Here is a 19,333-nt window from a genome sequence, read left to right on the forward strand (position 1 = left end):
GGAGATGAGGGTATTTGAGGAAACATCAATATATATGCTGAAGTCCCCTAGTATGAGGGCCGGAGTTGGGGTGAAGGAGGTAAAAGGAGCCAAAGTCATTAGATAAATCCGGATTAGGTAAATCAATAGTAATAAGACAGAACAGTTATACATCTCTTTAAAGTTTACAAAATGCTTTACAGATATTATTTTAGTGATCACCATAACACTGTGAGATAGGTTTTATTATCCCCTTTTTACAAATGAGGAACCCAGGGTCATTGAGCTACCAAGAGAGCCTGAACAGCAATGGGGATCAAACAGGATTTTGATTCCACTTTTAGGATTAATGATACATGGAAGGGAACATCTTTTGATGAACTATGTGTATCTATGTACATACACGTATGTGCACACACACACACATTTATTTATTCATTTTTACAAGCACTTTATTTTTTGGGAATCATTTAACATGAAATTATACAAATAAAATTTTATAAACACAAATCCACATGCCATAACCCTGATAATAAAGAACAAAGTAAAAACAAGAAAGCTAAATTAGCCACTTTATATCAGACAGAGTTGTGTCTTGTACACTTAGTGTCCTTTACAAAATAGTCATTTCAGATCAGTAAAAGCTGATTCTCTATTCAATGTTGTCATGCTATAAGATAGGTTTCTGTAGTATCTGCACCTGCTTTCTTCTAGTCTTCAATTGTCTTGCTGATTACCACTCCCTTGGGATGCTTTTCCGTACATGCTTTGTTGACCTTGCCCTGACCCCTAGTGTCATATGGTCCACCAGCTGTAGCATGTCTCCCTCCTTTATATTGTTGCTGTTGTTGCTTGCATACTTCTTTGGGCTGTGCAATTTTGATTTCACACTTCCCATAACCAATTTGATGACATCTGTTTTCTAATAATTTCATTATTGGTTCTTCATCTGTATATGTAGCAAAATGGAATCTTTTTTTTATTCACTTTTCTGTGTATAGAAAATTCAATATTCTCAGTCTTGTGAAATGTTCTAAAATATTCTTTGATTTGTTATTCAGATGTTATCTACCACCAAATACTCTTTTAGGGGGATCCTTTCATTTTAAAGATTTGGCCATTTTAAGGTCTATCCACTTGCTACCCTGTATGTGTCTCTTAAGTTCCTAGACCTTATCAACATTTTCAGCATCTTTGAAAAGCATGAATCCAAATTCCTTTGACCTTCCAATGACTAGATCCATTGTTAATGATGAAGTCTACAACCTTGCCAGAACAAGACAGGTATTTGGTCAGCTCTTTCTTGCTTGTATCCCAGCTTAGCCCTCCAAAAAAACATTTTACCAAGGTCCTGCTCATTCTTGTTCATGTAGATTTTGGACCCTTTGGCTGAACTCCATGTTACTGTACTCATTCATGACCTCTCTGGTGGCAGGGCTGTCAGCTGGGGGCAGGTGGCAAGGAGACAGAGTCACAGTGGTAGCAGCTTATATGAAACTGGATTTAAAATGACAGGAAGAGCCATCATTACACATTTAACAGATTGTAAGAAATACCCAGCAGGAGCAATTTCAGAAATTTTAGGAGCTGCATTAAAGCTATTTGAGTAAATTATCACTTTGGGTAATCTAGTGGCTTTAAGAGTTATTTATCTCTGAAAGTGGTAACATTTCTAGTAAGAATCTGATTATCCTACTTTTAAATAATTGTGATGTACTCAATATATAAAGGTAATGCTATTGAGCTACTTCTGGCCGGCTATCTGCCATAAGTGGTTTTTCTATTACTTATGATAGATTGGCATTGAAACATCCATATACTCTCACCTGATTCCCTAAACTTAAAGATGTGCATTTTTGTGAGATGGCTGGCAGGGGCTGTGGGTGTTTTTCATGGAATAGGCCAAAGATAAGAAACCCATACAGGGAAGGAGTCAGTGTTCTTTCCTTGCAATGACAATTTGCCCTGGCTCTGCTACTCACTACTTATCTGATCCCAGGCAATTTCACCTAATTGTTTTGACCTTGATTTCTTCTTTATGAAATGGGAATCATATTGCTTACACTAGTGAGCTGATGTGAGGAAAGCATTTTCAAAACCTTAAGGTTTTTCTAAAATCTTATTGATTTTATCCTGAACTTAAGAAATAAACTAGTATTTCTATAACAGTAGAAAGAAAAAAGGATGATAGCATATAAAACTGCAAATCTATTATGTACAACTTGCTATTCCTTTTATATATTTGACAAAGTTATCATGTAACTTTCTTTTTTTTTTCATTTTTTCTTCCTTCCTCCACCCACCCTAGAGATGGCTCTATTAGATACAAATATATATATATATATATATTATATATATATATATATATATATATATATATAAAATCATTTTTAAAGGCACTCTATAAATACTACTACTACTACTACTACTACTACTACTACTACTACTACTATTCCCCCCCCTTTAAATTAAATTAATACGTATTTGTGGAAGAAAACAAGCATTTCCATAACATAGCTCAATGACAAAGATGGTTGTACATGAAACTGTATAACTTGCTATTCCCTTCAAATATAAAACAAAGTCATCAAGTAAATTTCTTTTTTTCCTCCTTTTTTTCCCACCCTATTACTTCTATGATGATGATGCAGGTCCAATCATGTCATTCCCCTCTCCTGTTCAATAAACTTCCTTGGTTTCCTGTTGCCTCCAAGATCAAACACAAAACACTTTGTTTGGCAGTCAAAGTCTTTCATGACCTAGCCCCCACCTACCTTTCCAGTCTTCTTAAACCTTACTCTCCAACACATATCCTTCGATCTAGTGACACTGGTCTCCTGGCTGTTCCACAGACAAGACCCTCTATCTCTCAGCTCTGGGCATTTTCTCTGGCTGTCCTCATTCCTGGAATACTCTTCCTTCTTTGCTCTGATTATTGTCCTTCCTGATTTCCTTAAAGTCCCAACTAGGATCCCACATTCTACTGGAAGTCTTCCCTGCCCCTCTTGATCCCAGGATTATTTTCTAGTTATCCAGTACATAGCTTGCTTTTGATTTGATTGCATGTTGTGTCCCTTATTAGACTGTGAGCTCCTTGGGGGCAGGGGCTATCTTTTGCCTCTGTTTGTATTCCTAGTGCTAAGCACAGTGCTTGGCACATAGTAGGCACTTAATAAATGTTTATTTCACCTCACTTCCTCCAAAAAGTGTAGTGGCTAGAGAGCTGGTTTCCAAGCCAGGAAGAACTGGGTTTCAGGTCCTGCCTTTGATACATACTGGCTTTGTGACCTTGGGAGAGTCATATAATCTATAAGGGGTTCCAGGATGAGGAAATGTTCTGTACCAATGCAATACCTCTGTAACATAGTCTCAGAAAGTTTCTTAGAATACTGAGAGGTCAAGTGGCATGCATCAGGTCACCTCGTGTCTGAGACAGGATTTGAACCCAGGACTTCCTGATGATCCAGCATTCTATCCATTATGTTACATTGCCTCTGAAGATCTGGGACTTGAACCCAAGTTTTTCTGGCTTTGAGGCTAACTCTATGTCTATTATGCCACATTTCCTCTTTTATTTTTATGTTATAAGGCAAAAAATTATTGAACATAGAGAAAATGAGAAAAGAACAGTTGGAAAAAAATTATAGCCTTTGCCTCACTCAACTCTTGCTTGGTGCATCTGACGAGCTAGTTCAATCAATATATACTCCATCTAGTCAGATGTCACAGAATCCCAGAGTTGGATGGGACCTCAAAGCTACCTACTTTAACTTATATCTTAACAGAGTTCCCCTTTACTTCATAGTGGACAAATGACCTTCATATCTTCCGTCTGCAGGAAGCCACTACTTTGTGAAGCATCTGATTTCACTTTTGGGTGGCTCTATGTAATGTTTTTTTTACATGAATCCTAACTTTGTCTCTTTACAACTTTGATTTGCTCTTCCTTCTTTCCAATGAGATAATATTTGTAAAGCACTTAGCACAGTTCCTGGCACATAGTATGTATTATGTAAATGCTTCCTCCTTCTCTTTCCCCTACTTCTGCCCTTGGGATCAGGCAGAAGAGGTCTTATTCCTCTTCCTTGAAATATCTGAAGATAGCTGTCATATTCTCTCCATGTCTTTTCTTCTTCAAGCTAACCATCACCAAGGCCTTGTGGCTAGTACTTACATAACCCTTTAAGATTTGCAAAGTGCTTCACATATGTTAACTCATTCAATCTTCACAACAACCCTGTGAGGTAGGTGCTTTTATTATCTTTATTTTGCAGGTTATAGAGACACAAGGAGGTTAAGTGACTTAGTTAGGGTCATACAGCTAGCATCTGAGCTAGTGTTTGAACTCAGGCTTTCTAACTCCAAATTCCTCACTCTGTCTATTGCACCATTTATTTATCTAGGGTTTCCTCTCACCAATTCTCACCAATACTTTTGAGGTAAAATTTACCTCCTTTTCTTAGGACCTCAGATTCCTTTTGTTTGTTGCCTAAACTTTGGGCATTTCATTATAGATATCTGAAGTCATAGGTTTTATTACTGGCTTATTTCTTAAATTTTTGTCTCCTGTAAACTTCTGGCTATCTCAACTATTGGACTTTTTCATTCTTTTTAGCTACTTGTATTATTGTGTCTGACATGAGGGACACACACACATATGTGTACATGAATATGCATATATATACATATATGCACATAGAAATATATGTATATGTAAATATGTAGATGTTTATATAGCTACATATCTACCTATATAATTTTCTCCCATCCCCATCCATTATACTTTAAAGTCATTTTGATAAAATTTGCATGACATTTGAGAAATACTTTCTTACTGGGTATGTGTACTATGTCTCTGGCCAAGAATTTCCATTCCTTCATTGCAATCTGTGATCTGGATATCCAAATTCTATTCTTAGCCACCATCTTCTTAGCTAGATTTTTACTTCCCAAACTAATTTTTTTCTTACTTTGAATTGATAACAGTGAAGAGGATGCAATTGGTGGTCCTACAGTAGTCAATTTCCCATCTAAGACTTCATAATTGTTGGCAATACTTTTTTTAGATTCCTTCTGATAGCATTGTTTGTGCCCATCTGAATCACTAGAAGGGGTTAGCTATTATCTATTTTGATAATTCTTAGAAGGTTCTGTGTTATTCCTTAAATAAATACATGACTCAGAAAGACAATAGATTTCTCTATTGTTGTTATCTCTTGATAAATAGCTGTTTTTAGTAACCCTGAGGAGGGAATTACCAATTACTGCCACTTCTTCTTTTTTGACCCTTACTAGATGGAATCTTACCTGATACCTTCTGTGCCTAATTATCAATTAGAAGATTTTCTGTCTATCTGGGAGAGTTTCCATCCAACAATAAGAAAAAAAAAGATGCATAAACTTAATTCAAATTTACTCTTTAATCTTTTATGTTATAAAGTTATTATTCAAATTTCTTTGAATTCTTTTCTAATAATAGATATATTTGTCTTATAAATAGTTCTGTTCTCTGATATGCACATCTAGCAAACTATTCCTGGGATGTTTGCAAAAGCAGGCACCCCTCCTTCCAGGATGTTGTCAATCAGATAGGTGGTTGCTTGAATATTACCTTGATAATCCACTGTGGCTAGTAACTAGTCAGGTCAGCATCAGACAACTTCTCTCCAAAGGCACAGAAAGATTCCTCCTTCTCCTTCCCAAATTGTGAATCTATGGGCAGCGAAAGCAGCTATTTAAGTGGTATGATCTAAGCAGCATTGAAAGGCCTCCCAATCAAGTCTATCTCCTCTACTTGTTTGTTATAGTCCCTGACATTCTCACTATTCATAGGCAGGAAGGAAATAAGCATTTGTTAAGTACCTACTCTGTGCCAGGCATTGGGCTAAGTGTTTTTCAATATTCTCTTATTTGTTCGTCACAGCAACCTAGGAAGAAGGTGCTATTATTATCCCCATTTTATAGTTGAGGAAACTGAAGGAAATTATCAACTCAGTGTCACACAGCTAGACAGGATTTCAACTCAGGTCTCCCTGACTCTAGGTCCCAGTGCTTTATCCACTGTGCCACCTAGCTATGTAATCATTCCTTTGAGTCAAAGCTTTGAATGACTCTTTTAGAATAAAAATGTTTTTTTTTTTCTGGGAAGGGCTGTCAATTAATCAGCAATTTTTTTTTGGCTCCTGTTTTGTGCTAGGTGTAATTGCTTATTACGGACATGTTTATCAGAGTAACTTTAGTCACCTTGAAAGAACTCGAAGAAATAGGGCACAAGGGTAATGCATTTTGATAAAGGTGAAGGAGTTAGCAAATGTACAGAGTAAGGAGTGCTGCTAGGTTAAGATAGGATTAAAAATAAAGTCCTTTCCTTTTTTGGTAATCAACATATAATCAAAACAATAGAATCATATATTCCATACCTATCCAAATTTGTGTAGCTTCGATCATGTAGTAGAAACAGATAAATGAAGAGCCACTGGCTCTCGTGTGTGTGTGTGTGTTTGTGTGTGTGTGTGTGTGTGTGCATGGGCGTGTGTGTGAAATATCGTTAGACACAACAATGTTCTAGTAGAAGTTATAGTATCAGCTTGTTTTATAGTAATGGCAAGACAGAGAGATATCTGATTTAAAAAAAATCAAAGTATAGCACAGTATTATTATTTCTATTTTAATAAGATTATATTACAGAATTATTAAAAACTTGAAATTGAACATGTATATATATGACACACATGTATATATCCATACATATGTGTACATATGTGTGTGTATATATAAAACTTTAAGTATTTTAGTCATAAGAAATCAGTCCTTATTAGGGAACAAAAATGTATGGTGATATTAGGAAGGTAATTGTATTCTTGCTGCTCCATCTCTGTATTGAATCCCCATGGAGGCTTACAACAGAATCATTATGGAACTATATGAATGAAAGCAAATTGGATATAAAAATTGAAATGAATCAATGGGAAGTGTAATTTTTGGTGTTAAGGTTTTCCTAAGGAAGCAGCTTGGTCTGGTAGGTAGAGATTAGTAGGGAAGAACTACATTATAATCCCAGTTCACCACAGGCTTTGCTATTTGACTTCCATTCAATTGTTTAACCTCAATTTCTTCATCTGTACCTATTGTATAATTTTGCTAAACTCTTCCCAGCCGCCTTAGAGAAATGCTGTTAGGATTTGTGACAGTTTAAGAAGTGTGTTGAGCTCTGAGGATGATAAGGGAAATTATCATTATTAAACAAAACACAGTATAATACAAATTTATGTTCTTTCATATATTTCATTCAAATGATTTCCCTAAGCACTTTAAAAGCATAATTGGATATTCAGAATATAAGTATTGTAGCATAGGGGAAAATAATTTTATACAGTATTTTGTAATTCGCAAGGAATAAGGTTAAGATTCTATAGATAGCCAGCTATAAACATATTAAATATCAAAACAGTATTCATGAAGTCATTGGTTCAGGAATCTGAGAATTAAAAGACAGTTAACAATGGAACTGAATGCATGGAATAGATTGCTCACATTTAGAAAGTTTATTAACTATTCTGAATTAACTAAACCTGAAAAGACACATGGGGAGAAAATTAGTACAGGATGTTAAAAGATGGTAGTTTAGGATTGGTTGTTTAGTCATTTCAGTTGTGTCTGACTCTTTGTGACCCCATTTGGGATTTTCTTGGCAAAGATACTGGAGTAGTTTGCCATTTCTTTCTCCAGCTCATTTTACAGGAGAGGAAATTGAAGCAAACAGGGGTAAGTGACTTGTCCAGGGTCACACAGCTAGTGTCTGAGGTCAGATTTGAACTCAGGAAAATGAGTCTTCCTTACTTCAGGCACAGTGCCCATCCACTGCACCAAGTCTAGGATTACATAAGTAATAAGTAACAAAATTAGAGACCTCCAGTTTTCATACTTCAAATTCAATATGCTTTCCATGATTATATTCTCTATTAAAGTACTTTTTTTTTCCATTCAGACTCTCTGGAATACACTTTTCAAGGGTAGGGTTTGTGGTACAAAAAAAATCTTGTATCTTATTAATAATCCCCTCCCCCAACCTCCCCCCCCCATGACTAAGGGAATATCAACAACTTCTATCCTCACTTTCCCTTCTAGATATAATTTTATGAAAATGAGATGGGCACACTTGGAGGGCATCCTTGATAGTGTTAGTAGGGAGCAGGTAGGCTTTTGTAAATAATCACAACAAATTATATCTGTATCATTACACAATTGGCTAAAAGTTGTACAGAACCCAAGCTCTTAGCGTGTTTGTTTCCAACTACTACAAAAGCATTTGATTTGCTATAATAACCACTATCTTAAAGGCTCTCATACAATATAGTGTCTCCCATGCGTAAGTCAAAGCCATGCAAGATTCCTTGAAAGATATAACAGATAACTTTGTTTCATGATTCCCCCCCCCCCATCCCATTGTTAATTATTGTGTGAAGTATAAAACAGAGAGGCTTAGACTCGCTGAAAGGTGTTAACTGCTGTTGTGGAAATGATCCAGTGTTGAATCCAACTTGATGAGGGTTCCCCTTGAAGATAAGGAGGTTCTTCAAGTACTCCTGATTGCAGGTGACATATTGTTCTGTTTGCATGAAGCCCTAGAACACTTCTTTGGGTTGCCCAAACCTGTAAAATCAGGTGGGTTTTTATAGTGTTTTCATCTGGGTCAAACAGGACCAGGCATGGAGTGGGGAGGAAGTCAGCAGCCTAAATCCTGAGACTGGTACTGAATCATGCTGGGGTGGGGGTAGGGAATACCTGGGAATTGGTACCTAGCTGATTTGCAAACTCTCTGTAGGTGGGAAAAGGGGCTTTTGGCTGTTATGACAGGCCTTTCTTTGGGTATTTGAGTTTACTTGGCTTCTTAATTTAGGAAGTGGGGAGGTTGCTGGGGTCCTTACATGGAAAAAATCTTGTACAGGCAGTGTACTCTACTGTTCTCCAAACAACATCCTGAGAAATTGAGGAAGGCCTCCAATACATTGGGTGGGCTCCTTGTAGCAAACTTATGGAAGGATGTGAATAAGAATTACATAGTATTGGAAGGCAAGAATGAGTTGCAACCATCCATGTTCCTTGTTGGAGGGAATATTCATTCTAATGAGATCGCAGAACTATGGGAATATTTGAGTATTGCTTGCCATTGTTATACATATTTCAGGATTAGTTACTTGTCCAAATCTCTATAGGGCTGGGAGTGGTAACTAGGAATTCTTGGGCCCCAGGAAAATTCTGTTGAGAAAGGTGGAGTGGAGCAGAGAACAGTCCATTCTAGATACAAATATACTGAAAGATGGGGTGACCTATTCCCCAGAAAACCTGACCCATGTCTCTGCAACAAGCTAGCAGTTCCCATCCCTGAAACCCTCAGAAAGAAGGGGGAGAAGGGCAGGCAGTGGGGTAAGGTGTGCCTCAGGAGTTTGGCCCCAGAGCAGCAGAACTCTAAAGGTAATTTAGAATGCCTACACTAAAGTCCTGAGTTTAGAAATCCTGATTCTTCCTTGTTATTGGTCCTGAGTCATCAGGCTATACCCCAAATTAAATGATATACCACAGGAAACACTTTACAATTATTTTTTATAAATACCACTTAACCTGCCTTGTTAATTCAGGACAACTATCACAGATTTCGGTCTGCTTCCATTGTTTTTATCAACTTATCTGCACTTGGCTTAAGTTTCATTTAACTAGGTACCCAAAGTACAGGGTGGGGGTGGGAGTGGTTCTCACTGATTTGTAATCAAAGCTTTTACTTGGAGAAAACCAACTGAGAGCTAAAAGACTCATCTTAATTAGCAGGAGTGCCTACCCCTACTTAGATGCACTTCGTCTTTTTTTGCCCCTTTCTCTGAAGAGGAGCTGTCTTCTCTGTGATTGAATGAGAAGAATGGAAACTTATCAGTCTTATATTACTTACCTCATAGTACTTTGAGGAAAGTGCTTTGTAAGATAAAGTCCTATATAAACCATGAGATAATCATTATCTGAACTTGAGCCGTTTACTATAGCTAGTGTTTGCATAGCAGTTTTAAAGTTTGCAAAACTTTTATTATACATGATCTCATTTGAACCTAACAATAGCCCTGTAAGATATGAAATAAATGATAATTAATAACCAATGACTTGGGGAGATCCAGAGTTCCTCCTTTTTCTAAAATCCTGATTTTAAAAAGTTCAGTCTCTTGAAAGACATTGCTAATAATGGGCTTGGACTAACTTTCTTGTTCAAGACCCCACCCAGGTAGAGTAGCCACTGTGTTCTAATCAGGCTTGGGTGGGGTATAAATTCTTTGAATAGATTGTCCAAGGCTGGGGGTGGTCTGGGTGTAGAGATATATTATATATTATAGTCTCTCTGTCCGCATGTGACATGATATTACATTCAGCTCCTCACTGTAATAGTCTTTCTTTCATTAATTGTTAACCAATCAGAGCTGATTGCCACTATTCTTCCAAAAGAACAAAGAAGCCCTGAGTCCACTGCTATGATTGTCTTTGGTCTAAGAGAGCACAAATCACCATCCTTTTATTAGTAAACATGCTGGCCTTATTAGTAAAATGATTAAATTACCCAGAAACTGTGTCTCTTGAACCTTTTAATCACTACAGATAGATACTACTTTTAATATTAACCTCATTTGCACAAAAGGTTCTTTGGGACATAGAGAAGTTAAAGGATTTGCCCAAGATCTCAGAGCTAGTAAGTGTCAGACGCAAGATTAAAATCTCCTGACTCCAGTTCACTGCTCTATCATAATAGCCAGATGATGATGACACATTTATTTTTATTCTTAAGAGGTTGGAGAAGTTTAGATAGAGGCTAGAAATTTATTTTATCACTTTATGAAGGTTAAAAAAATAGCCAACTTTTAAAAAATTACTTCATTGAGCTTTTTGCACATCTAGAAAGTATTTAAGTAAACACTATCCAATTAAGAGACATATTTAAAATTTATTTATTTTTAAGTGATTAGGAGCTAGTTTGTAAAAACGTTCCTTTGTATGTTGAGAAAAATAAACTGGTTATGGTCTGAGAATGGATCTAACATTAAGCAAATAAAGCACATATGGCAAAAGATAATACAGTATGTACTAGAAAATTGTCCTTTTTTTGTAGAAATGATGTGTTTTCTTGGATAGTTCATAACTTTTGAAGGTACTTTTGTTTTCCATATTGTATATTATTCACTTAAAGTAAATACAATTAGCCCCTAATGTTTCAGTGTCACAATGAATATTTTAAAGGACTATAAATTTACTACTGCCTAAAAATATATTACTTAGTACAATCAAAATAGTATTTTCTTCAGTTTAAACAAATCTGATAACATCAGAAGTTTATAGGTGATATTTTACTTTGTCTAGTCTGCCATCAGCCACATTTAGTGCTAGAGAACATTTAATCTTTTTGAGTGACCCTAATCATGCAATACTTTCCTACAGGGAAAATTTATTCTCCATCCTAGTTAATGACTATTTCATGCCCTTAAGCATAATTTTTGGCTACAGTAATAGCATATGTTATCCTTGTTCCCATAAATAACTAATCCATTTTTGAAAATTATTAAGCCATTCCCCTCAATAATAATTCATGACAGTAAATTCTGTTCTTTAATTATTGTTGGAAAGACTAGCCTGGATGTAAGAGAAAGAGATTTGGGCTTAGTGTTTTATAATGCTGGGGCCTACTTTACTATTGAAAAATTGTGTGATCTTTGGAAAACTTAGAATCTCGGTTTTTCCTCTGGTAGTTGCCTTGGGAAGGTGTCTTAGATCTGGGTAAGTTTTCAGGGAACAGGAAGAATATGGTGGCCGCCTGGTATAATGGTTAACTCTCTAGACTCTGAATCCAGTGATGTGGAGTTTGAATCTTGGTGGGAACTTTAGTCTTGGGAGCTAGGTGGTATAGGGGATAGAGTGATGGACTTAGAGACAGGAAGATTTTAGTTTAAATCTTGCTGTATATACTTAGCTGCATGACTGTTGCCAAGTCACTCAACCTTTCTGAGCCTCAGTTTTCTCATTTGTAAAATGGGGATGATAATAGCACCTACCTCACAGACTTGTGAGAATCAAATAAGATAATATGTAAAGTGTTTGTAAACCTTGAAGTGTTATATAAATATTAGTTATCATCATCATTATCATCCTCCTCCTCCTCCTCATCATCATTACCATCACCATCATCATGATGATCATCATTACTATCACTATCACAATCATGGTCATGATCATGATCTTACTCATCATTATCATTACCATCATCATCACAGTCATCATGATTAAGACCACCTTCATCATCATCATCATTATCATCATCTTCTTGGGATGCCAACCTCTGGGAAGCTCTGTGGTGCCTTCCATCTGAAAATATTTTGACAATGTTTGCCATTATCCTGTGGAAAGAAAACATTTCTAAGATAGCTGTGAAGTATATTGCTGATTCTGCAAAGACTGCTTCATTGCTATCTTAGGCTTGAGGAACATAATTGTGGGAGGAGGAGAAGCAAATGTCCTGACCTTGCCAAAGTCATTCTTTGGGTTGAGGTGGCTTGGATCCTCATCCAGACTGAAGAGATCATACTTAAGTACTGATTTATTCTTGAACTTTGTGTCTATTTCTCAGAGCCAAGTTAGGAGATAAAGAATATCTCTTCAGTGGAAGCCCTAAAAAAAGGGTTGTGGTGGCAGTGGAGGGAGGGTTTATATGGCATGAAATCATTCTTTTAATGATAGGGAGGAAGTAAAATGGGCATAATTGTTTTGATTACAATTGAGATGACATTTGGGCATCTGTGACTGAAGCTATACAGTTCTAGTTTTGAAAAGGTTTATGCTTCTCTAGTTTTACAAAGCACAAACAACCCAGGGATGATAGTGATGAGGTTTCCATTTTAGCTGTGTTAGCTTTGTTCAGTCTTTAGTCATGTTGGATGTTTCATGACCCCATTTGATTTTTTTTTTGACAAAGATATAGAGTGGTTTGCAATTTCCTTCTCCAGGTGAGGAAACTGAGACAAATAGGGTTAAGTGATTTGCACAGGGTCACACAGCTAGTAAGAGTCTGAGGCCAGATTTCAACTCAGGAGGATGTTTTCCTGACTCTAGGCTAAGCATTCTGTCTATTGTGCTATCTAGATGCCCTTTAGCTGTGTATACCTTTGTTAACCACAAGATAAAGAAAGAAATTCCCCCAGAATAACAAAAATTGCAATGAACCTTCACTCAGAAAAAAGCAGATCCTTTCTCTGCATGCTGTGAATATTTTTGTTCCATAAATTGTCTTCATTGATAGTACATCTTTTTGGCACAGATGAGTTTATATATTAAATGAATGGAAGACACTAGCACCATGAAAGTACATTCAGATGAATGCAAAGAAAGTGTTAATGTAGCATTAAGCTGCTTCTTCTTCTTCTTCTTCTTCTTCTTCTTCTTCTTCTTCTCTCTCTCTCTCTCCTCCTCATCTTTCTGTCTTTCCTCACTTTATCTCTGTTTATATGTCTGTCTCTCCCTTGCCCTCCTAAATATAGAGGCAGACTACATTGATTACCAAGCCTTAAACAAAATAGCCATTTGCAGCAGCAATCTGCTTTCATTAATCTCAGATATTTTGGTTAGAGTCCAAGAGTAGCATGGATAGTGGATAGAGAATGTACAAGAAGACCTGTACTTAACTCCTGCCTCAGACTGTACCTTTAAATTGCCTCAGTTTCTTCATCTGTAAAATGAAGAATAATATTTCCTACCTCAGAGAGTTATTGTGAGGATAAAATAAGATAATATATGTAAAACACCTTACAAACTTAAAAGCACTATATAAATGTTAGCTATTAGCATTAAGAAACATGTATCTATGCATATTATTTTGAATTCATAGAGTTCTTATAATTTTTTTTAGATCTAGTTGACAGGGATAAGTGGAAAATAGCCTGCTTGACACAGTTTGGACGTTATGAATGCAGTCAGTTGTGCTATACTGCTTGTTTTGAAAACTCAAATTTGTTTCAGAGGGATTGACTTATTATGGAACAATTTGAGTATAATGTTAGTTTTTTGTGTTTGCTTATTCAAAATATCATCAAAGAAAAAAATGAGAGAACACAGAAAACTGCATAACTTCACAACAACTTGCTAGTTGCAACCTTTCCAATGCCCACTTCCATAAGTTAACTTCAGTTCTTTTTCAAGGTAAAGTGCTATATTTATTATATATCTTCTGGTACAATAGGCCCTATGGGAGGTGATGGGCTGGTCTGACCCTCCTCCCTTCTTCACCTTCCAGAGTTCTGAAGATTTTGCTCACCGACCCCCAGCCACTCAACTTTGCCAGCCTGAGGTGTAAGCTGTACAATAACCCATGGCAGGGGACACCACTATTAATTATTGTAGTATTTATTTCTTAACCATTCAACATGCACATAAATGTACTACCATTTGCTTTGGCTCCTATCTTTTTTATGTCACTGATGAAGTTGTGCCTCTAACTCTATTTCCCTCATAAGCCCTGTGGTTTTAATTTCAGATTTTTAGCAACTCATATTTTCAAGTTATAGCAAAGCTGACTGCACCTGTTCATGCTCTTCGGGTTAACCAATGCATTTTCAGCTTCCCAATAATAATCAGCAAGGTTCTGGCAGACCTTCTTGCCCAATACATTTGTCTTATTTAAATAACATCCCAGTTGTTTCTTAGAATGAACAGGAACATGTCACAGTTTCAAGAAGTACTTAGCTAGTTCCTTAGCCACAATTTATGTTGCAAGATTGAGAAATGTGTTTTTCACTTGGATCAGGTAATCTTGTTGGTCTTTGTGTTTGAATTGGAATGTCTACAAATGGGAACAAGCCACACACAACTGCTGGCAGGAATCAAAGACTTGGAGTGTTTCCTAGTAACAGAAAGAGAGGCAGTAGTTTAGTGGATAGACTTCAAATCAGAAAGACGAGTTTAAATCTTTAGCTGTATGATGATGGACGAGTCATTTAATTTTATTGAGCCTTAGTTTCCTCATCTGTAAATTGGGATAATGGGATCATCTATGTAAAGTACTTTGCAAATTTTAATATGTGATATAATTGTCAATTATTATTATTGCTATAGACAGTTCATTCCAGAGTACCTGAAGCTTATGGAGCTTTACCTGTTTAATAAGGAAGAGAATGTTGATAAGTTGATTGTTGAACTGAAAGGTGACTTTTTTTTTTACCTTGAAGAGTGTTTTTGTCGCTTTGTCCTTGTCCTGACATTTGAAACCAAGTTGCCCTTTCTTTGAGGAAGTAGAGGCCTCTGAAAGGGTGTGGGAGTGTGAAGTAGAGAGGGAAGCAGATAATAACCCAAGGCTGTACATTTCCTAGTAGCATAAAACCTGTGCCAGTTAACTTGACTGGAAAGGAAGTATTCTATAATGGCTAATAGCCATTGGAGAATTAACTGCTAGCTATTAAGTCTGCTCTGGCTACCTGGCTTAATAATAATAAATAATAATGGTGTCATTAATTTAGTACTTTAAAGTTTGAAAAGCTCTTTACACACATTATCAAAGCTATCCTCTGGGTTGGGTACTTTATGTATTATTATTTTTATTTTGCTGATGAATTAACTGAGGCTCAGGCAGATTAAATGATGGCTTATGGTCATTATTTGGAATGAATGAGACATTCAGTTAAGGCCCTAAATGACCACAAAATTTTAGTCTATTTTAGGGAAGCCTAGATTTTATATGGTTACCATATCTTTTGGGCTTTGTTATATTTGTTTTGCCCTTTGGGTGGTCAAGAATGTTCCAGGACTGAAAAATGCATTAGTGGACCCTGACTGAGGATGGCCTGGTTGAAGCTGTGTTGAGGCCCTTGTATATGCATAGCAGTAATTCAATTGAACAAACATGATTTAAACCCCTATTATGTGCAAATCACCGTGCTATAGGATGATGCTGTGGAAGGTAGAAGGTATCTTCTGTGATTCTTCAAAAAGAAAGTTGATATGCTACCACACCATCACTCTGTTAGGCAGATGTTCAGGAAAGAGAAAAAACAAGAACTCAATCCACCAATATTATTAATGAACATATTGGGCAGAAGATCAGCATTATTACATTATAGGGTATGATTGGGGCTACCACTGCATTGAGAGATGGAGAAAAAAAGTTAAATAAATTTGACTCTTGCAAAACCTATGCAAATATGACATCCAGTGGGCTGTTAAAATACATCATCTAGAGCAAAACCACCATCCGTTTGGTGCTAAATTACCTTTTTAGACTTTGCTACTTGATTCCATTTTCCAGAATAACATTTCCTTTACAGACAGCATGTTTTCTGAAGAAACTCTGTCCTCTGCATAGCTTCTAGTACAGGCTGTCTCCCATGGGGACTGTAGTTTATAGATAAATTTTGGAAAGCAGCAAAAAATGTTTAGAATTTAGCTATTGCTCTCCATGACCTCTCACCCACAAGCAAATGGACAAATCGATGTGAATCAAAAGATCAAACAGTTTCTGTGTTGCAATGAAAAATATCTATGGTAGGACTGTGTTTGGTTCCTTCTAGGGGTAGAATTTATTAAAAATACTGTTAAATACTCTGACTCTGGATTGTCACTTTGTCGTGATTCTCTCCTCTAATTCGCATATTGGATAAACCCAAGAATCAACAAATGACAGCACTGAAAAATTTGGAAACACTTGAAGACACAATCAAATTATGATGGGAATGGGCATATGCAAAGCAGTGGTGGGGGTAAATTGGGGAGCAGGAGCAAGAAGGAAGAAAGTTTCCTTTATTAGAACTAGAAAGACAGGTCTGGTTACATCATACATACTTCCCTGTATGTAGGCACTCTCTGGCTTTAGATAATGTTTGAGGCAGTTCATGATGTCCTGGTGATTGAAATTTGTGACATGTGTTAGAAGAACCTCAAACCTGGAAGATTCCTCATATCTCATATCTCAGTGAAGAATATCTCCTCAAATTTCCACAGCAACAATAATAATAACTACTACTTCTTGAGAGGTTGCAAATGTCATATGTTATAGAGCATATCTCTTTGAAAAACTCTATGCCTTTTTTCTTTTTTCACCAGAAGTGTTGCCAGCACTTAGTAGATTTTTTTTTTTACTTTTAGGCAATTGGGGTTAAGTGACTTGCCCAGGGTCATACAGCTAAGTAAGTGTCAAGTGTTTGGTCTGAGGCTGGATTTGAACTCAGGTACTCCTAACTTCAGGGCTGGTGCTTTATCCACTGAGCCACCTAGCTTCCCCTTCCTTGTAGATTTTTTAAATCAAATCTCTTAAAGGCAGGTGCTCTCTTTCAAAACTTCAGGATGTCTTCAGCAGTGAGGACAGTGGGGAGGGAGAGAGAAGAAAGGAGAGTTATTTAATATGGAGAAGCAAACACAGAATTTTAGAGAAATTTCTGACCTAGTAACAAACATAAAAATCTTATCAGAACAAGTTCTGCAAATTGAGATTATGATCTTTAACTGTACCTCTGAAGATATGATACAACAAACATTCCTATAGATAGGATAAAATTGTATTCCATTTCTGAGTCCTCCCAAAACCATGTAGACTTTTTTTTGGAGAGAGATTTGGAAACACATATATACAGATACATACATACATACATATATATATATATATATATATATATATATATATATATATATATATATACATATATATATACATACACACACACACACATATATATATGTACATATATACATACATATATATGTACCTTTATCTGTAATTATGTATATATAATATATGTACAAGTTTATACATATATGTAATTTTATATGTATACATCATATTTCATTATGTATGTATGTGTATGTATATGTATGTGTATACCTCTATCTATCTATCTATCTATCTATCTATCTATCTATCTATCTATCTATCTATCTCTCTGTCTGTCTGTCTGTCTGTCTGTCTGTCTATCTATCTATTTATCTATCTATCTATCTATCTATCTATCTATCTATCTATCTATCTATCTCACTATATCTGTGATGCCCACAATTCAGGTCCAGCCTAGGTGCCATGTCAGTGAATGCAAGTTGAGTTCCCACCTTTTCCCTATAGGAATGTGTTTGAGAGACTGAGATATATGATCATAGAATCATAGATTTAGAATTGGAAATAATCTTAGAGGATGTTTAGTCTAATTCTCTCATTTTCCAGATGAAGAAATTGAAGCCTATATTTTAGTAGTTACATTCATTTTCTGTAGATGAAAAAAAAAACACTATCAGAGCAAGAAATGGCCATTTTTATACTGTAATTTTATTTACCTTGTGCAAATCTCATTTGCTTTCCTTGCATAGAATATCCCTTTTTATGTAATCTTTTAATTTTGACTCCCTTTTCCTCCCATTTCTTGTTCCTCATTCATTTTTTTGGCTTCTTAAAATCAGAGATAAAATCTTAACAATAATTTACATAATATTTTATAGTTCACAATATTATATAAACCATAATGAATCAATCAATAAACCAAAAAGTATTTATTAAGTCACTACTATGTGTGATGCACTGTGTTAGGTGCTAGGGATGCAAATACAATGGATGAAACAATAGCTAGTGATTTCTTTTGATTGTGTTTTTATGACAGCAAAACCACCATAGGAAAAAGAAGGTAGAGAATGTACTTAAAACTCCATCCTCCCTCTTGTGACCCACAAACTTTGCAAAACTTTCTCAATTATTTTGCACTTAAAGTTTACCATGAGTTTGTAGGCAGTGGGATTGTCACAAAATCACACTGAACACATGAATACTTATTGGTTAGTACACTTAAAAAAATCTTCACTATTGCCTTCAATATAGTTCTAACTTAATGCCTCATTGTGTAGAGAGGACCCTGGGTTCATGAAAGATGTTTTAATGGAAGATAAACTCTGTCAGGTCTCACTAAAATGGGCAGATTATAATAGTATTTATCTATCATTGTCTGCTGTTTAGAGATTGCTGTTTCTTTAGAGAGTAAAGCTGCTCTTGGTGACAACTAATTTTGAATAAGCTAAATCAATAGAATGTGAGCTTCAGTCAATTGTAAGCTTCTTGAGAGCAGGATATGAGTCATTTTGTCTTTGCACCTCTAGTACCAAGTGCAGTGCCTTGTGCCAGATGTAATTTACTAATATGTATTCATCAAATCTGAATTGAGTTGAAGCCAGAATAGACCAGTAGTAACCAGTTGTGCAAATTGTGTGGGCTCTGCGCTGTACTTGAAGGTCCCTTTTATTAATCCAGCCTATCTTTGTGCACATACCTCTAATAATAATAATATCTAACATTTATAAAGAGCTTACTATATGT

At 36.0% G+C, this 19,333-nt stretch overlaps 1 protein-coding gene and 1 pseudogene across 1 annotated transcript in view; one reads left to right on the forward strand and one right to left on the reverse strand.

Moving 5' to 3' along the window:
• Positions 1-19,333, forward strand: part of CA8 (carbonic anhydrase 8) — a 146,242-nt gene that overhangs the window by 32,736 nt on the left and 94,173 nt on the right. The window lies entirely within an intron of this gene.
• Positions 697-12,397, reverse strand: LOC110221358 (heterogeneous nuclear ribonucleoprotein D-like pseudogene; annotated as a pseudogene).

The sequence above is a fragment of the Phascolarctos cinereus genome, unplaced genomic scaffold (assembly GCF_003287225.1).
Source record: "Phascolarctos cinereus isolate Bilbo 61053 unplaced genomic scaffold, phaCin_HiC Scaffold_4;HRSCAF=312, whole genome shotgun sequence".
Lineage (NCBI taxonomy): Eukaryota > Metazoa > Chordata > Mammalia > Diprotodontia > Phascolarctidae > Phascolarctos > Phascolarctos cinereus.